This window comes from Myotis lucifugus, unplaced genomic scaffold (assembly GCF_000147115.1).
Source record: "Myotis lucifugus unplaced genomic scaffold, Myoluc2.0 scaffold_339, whole genome shotgun sequence".
NCBI lineage: Eukaryota > Metazoa > Chordata > Mammalia > Chiroptera > Vespertilionidae > Myotis > Myotis lucifugus.
In genome coordinates this window covers 1,146,117-1,150,711 of record NW_005871387.1, presented here as the reverse complement: position 1 = coordinate 1,150,711, position 4,595 = coordinate 1,146,117, and the positions used below count along the sequence as shown (strand labels likewise).

At 34.3% G+C, this 4,595-nt stretch overlaps 1 protein-coding gene across 1 annotated transcript in view; it reads right to left on the bottom strand.

Moving 5' to 3' along the window:
• The window catches only part of LOC102430991 (cell adhesion molecule 2), a gene marked incomplete at its 3' end in the record, with an annotated part of 1,034,261 nt that overhangs the window by 1,152 nt on the left and 1,028,514 nt on the right, over positions 1–4,595 (bottom strand). The window lies entirely within an intron of this gene.

The following is a 4,595-nucleotide window of genomic DNA, read 5'->3' as shown; positions in this document are numbered from 1 at the left end:
TATATATATATATACACATATATATATATACTCCTCAGTGGCCAGATTATTATGACCACCCCATCAGTACTTTTGGTGTGCAGGACTATGCTCCAACCAACTGAGCCACACCAGCTAGGGTGGAAACCAATTTTATAATTGTTATAGACATCTAACGTATTATTCCAAAATATTGGTGCTAATTGTTTAATATAATAACAGCTGCATTTTTAAGAAGAACACATCTGCTTCATTTAGCTATTTCGGTTCCCTGTAAAAAAGCATAATTTAATGTAACATTAATTGGCCACATAAAATCTGATAGCAATTGTATGTAACATAAAATTTTAATGAGTATCATTAAATAAAATAAACAAAAGTATAATTTGTTGCTTTTAATATTAGCTTACATGACAGCTTATTAGGTTACTAGTAGGCATAAAATGAATAGGGAAAATGCATTGCAAAGAGCAAAGCATACTATCTTTCCTATATTTTATGCTGACCACTTCCTTCTGAAGCAAACAGACACAATATAGTACTTAAAATTTATTTTATTTTTCACTTTCTAGCTTTATAAGATAACTGATGTATCACACAGTTATAGATAAACAGAAATTTTCTTTGTTCATAGTTAATTTGTTGATTCCCTGTGTATTTTTGTTTCATGTTCTGTCTGTTTTATAATTGTACTAGAGGCCTGTTGCATGAAAGATTTGTGCAATAGGCCTTCCCTCCCCCTGGCTGCTGGCACCGGTTTTCCTCCGGCACCCGGGACTCAGGCCTTCGCTCCAGCCAGAGCCACCTTCAGTCTTCGCTCCACCACTTTGCACCTATGTATGCAAATTAACCATCATCTTTGTTGGCAGTTAATTTGCATATCTCACTTATTAGCCAATGGGAGGTGTAATGAAGGTACAGTCTATTACCGTGTTTGTCTATTATTAGACAGGATTTTTTTCTCTGGTGTCATGCCACTACTGGACATTGTGATCTAGAGCAATATTTCTAAAGTTGGGATGTGCTTATTAAGCACTGTATATCTTTTGAATATGCAGATTTGGACCAAATATGTTGTGATGTGGAGCCTGACAATCTGCTGCTGGCTCATGGACCATAGTTTTTGGAGCAAGGGTAGAGCAGACACCAGATACATGGACAGCAGTGATATCCAACGAGCGATAACCAACGATAAAGACCGAATATTGGAATATTGAGACTTACTCTGCACATGTACCTTTCTTCTTTCATTTCTTCTTTCTTTCTTTCCTTATCTTCTTTTCTTTTTTGCTTCCTCTTTCTCCCTTAATCCCTCCCCCTTCATCTGTTGCTTCTTTTCTTTCTCCCTTCCTTCCCTCTCTCTCACACCTCTTTTCTTAAGCTCACATTTTACCTTTACTATTTTAAAATATGTATTTCTTCTTTTTTATATTTTTCAAAATAAGCATGTTATATATCATGCATTGGTGTAATGGCTAGCAAAAGTTGAGGGCAAATAATAAATAGAGGAATTTGAAGGATTACTTTGCTTCGTAATCATTGCAGCCACCTCTCTTTCTCCAAACCAGGGTCTGGACATTTAAGTACTTGTCCCTAAGTAATCAGAACACGGTTGTTTTGATGGGTGGCAGTTGGGATTTATCTATTATGTTTTTGTACTTACATTGCAGATATTAGAAAATTTCTATTAAAAAAACTTTTTAAAAACCTTCCTAGGAATATCCCTTAAGTGTACATCCTATCTAATAATAGACAAACATGGTAATTGGCTGTACCTTCGCTACGCCTCCCATTGGCTAATCAGCGAGATATGCAAATTAACCGCTAACAAAGATGGCGGTTAATTTGCATACATAGGCGCGTAGTGGTAGAGTGAAGACTGAAGGAGACTCCGGCCGGAGCGAAGGCCTGGGTCCAGGGTGCTGGAGGAAAACTGGTGCCGGCAGCCAGGGGAAGGGAAGGCCTATTGCATGAATCTTTTCGTGCAAGAGGCCTCTAGTCTCAATATAATTTATTTTATAGATATTTCTTGGTGAAGTCTCAAAAACAATATACAAATTTTATATTATGTAAATTTATCAGATTTGGTTTGTAGATAGCAACTTGCTTCTATTTGGGATTTTTGGTTGTTTATCTTATCAAGAGCTATAGTAGGGGAAAAAAAAGGCAGACTGTTGGACACCCTCTCCCCCCAGTCAGTAAGTTAACAAGTTCTGAGTCAGGTTAGTCAAGAAAAAAAGCAAAGGGGCATCTGGACTTTTTACATACAAATCTTTTCATAAAATATCAGATGTCAGGAGACACCTTCACATGCACATAGTTAATAGTTATATTAATGATTCTGATATATTTGCTTTCTTTACTTTTGTGATTTTGATCCCATTTTAACAGACCTGGAAAGAGACATTCTCATTTTTTATAAATGGAAACCAGCCCTCATCCTGTGGCAGCCCTCTGGATCAAACATGCACCGAAATGGGTCAGTTTCCATTTAATCCATTATAAGGCCAATAGGCCACACTGGGAACAATGCAGCCCTAACATACATTTTCTGTCTTGTTCCGAGTACTGAAAATGCTATATATTCTCATCATCTGAAGATATCACTTAGAAATCATATAGAATATTATGTGACTTCTGACCTATTTGGGCCTACCATTCTTTGGAATTCACCTCCGCCACTTCAAAGCCTCGGTATATGCCACAGATATGGATGCTTATATAGAACTTGAATTTTACTATTATTTTCATAATCAAAGTTTGTAAAAGTATATTTTGATGGACCAGATGACAATTTTAGTAGAAGAATTTAAATAATTTATTCTGAATCCATACTTCTACTATTATGGTGTTTTAATGATTTGACACCATTGTTAGTAAGCTGGCTACATAAACTATTACCATAGAGAACGAAAATGGGAGCATTATATGAGATACTATGGCTTTCTCCTCAAAAACATGGAGTGACCATATTGAACAACTGGATATGTTGTGCAATTACTGCTTAAAAAAAGTTTTATAGATCAAAAGTTCTGTTGATCTACATTTCTTATAGATCAACATTTTGAAAACAAAATACATTATTTTTAGAAGACAACTAACAAAACAACCCTTTTTTTTCTTAATTGTCATAAAAGAACTCTATCTGGTTAACTTATTCAGTAACTGAGATGCATATTTTAAAACCAGCTTGTCTTAGAGGAAATGTCATTGCATTTTTTCTTAAATTTAAGTATTCAAATGTATTTTACAAAGCATTTTTCTTTAATATTCAAGGTAAGAACTATATTTTATATCAGCTTTAAACTTTCTCCAGACCAAAAATATTGAGGCTAAGACGTAGAAGGTAGACCTTTAAAGTGATAACCACAATTCCTTTTCATTAGAAAGGACTGCAAAACAAACTCTTGAGGCAAGCACATCATAGCCTATGAGTACTCCTTCATTCAACTGCAAAGGGGTAGATTTATAGAAATCCTTTTCCTATAGAGTGACAGTCATAATCTTGGCTTTCAAGCTATGTCTCAACTATTAACCAGCAACACAGAATAACTATTTCACCTGACAAAGAATTTTACTGAAAATCAGTTTCTTGTTAATAGATTTCAAAAGCTCAGATGAGCAAAACAGCATTTATGAAGAACTGGTGAATGGGATGTACTTCATTGATTTAAATATTCTAAAACACCTCTCAATTTACTTAGACAAGCAGAATATTATACTTCTTATCAGACTTCTCCTAAGTGTTATCCCACAGGTCTGCATTCAAAGGTACCATAATAAATCTTGCTTTATATTATCTGGGGCCAACGCAATTCAGAACATATGCATTTGTCTAAAACTTAGGAACTCAGAGAGGAACTTCCTCTCCTGACTGTCAGTACCAGGAAACATTAAACCTTTTTTGTACAATTGACTTGTGAAAATGATAATTAACTGATTTTGACTCTTTCTTTGAAATAGCTAAAGGCCCATTAAAAGTTTGCGATTCATCATTGGCAAATATGAAAGGCTTTATAAAAAGAATGCACTTACTAATTTTACTTAATTTTACTTTAAGTTCCATCTATTTTTCTATATCAATCTGGCTGCTGCTCCATATTCAATAACATTACCTTTATATTAATCAGTGATTTCTGGATTTACACAAATCATTCTAGAACAAAGTGAATTAGAAGAGTCACTTTCAAAAGCACTGGACCAGTTCAATTTCTGCTGATGGCTTAGGAACAATATTTAAATATTTATTAAGATTTAATATTTTGGAGCACTAAGAACAATACCAATCTAAGAGAACAGTCAGTAAGGAGTAGTCATTTTCTTTGAAAATTATTGAGGTAAAATCTTAGACCAATATCACCTAAATGGTTAAGTCTGTATTTAGTTCTTTATTTAGTTTTTCTGTGATAGAAGAATACTAAGTCTTGGTTTGCCCAGTCCAGTAGAACATCCAGCAAAAGAAAAGAGTGACTGCCTTTAAAAATTAATAATGTAAAGTCTGAGACCATTCTAACTGAAAATAAGTTTATAACTCAAGTAATTCATTCATTCTGTATAAAAAATCCTTGAGCTCTTACCATGTATTTGACACCATGCCCAATTCTGTACAAAAAGTT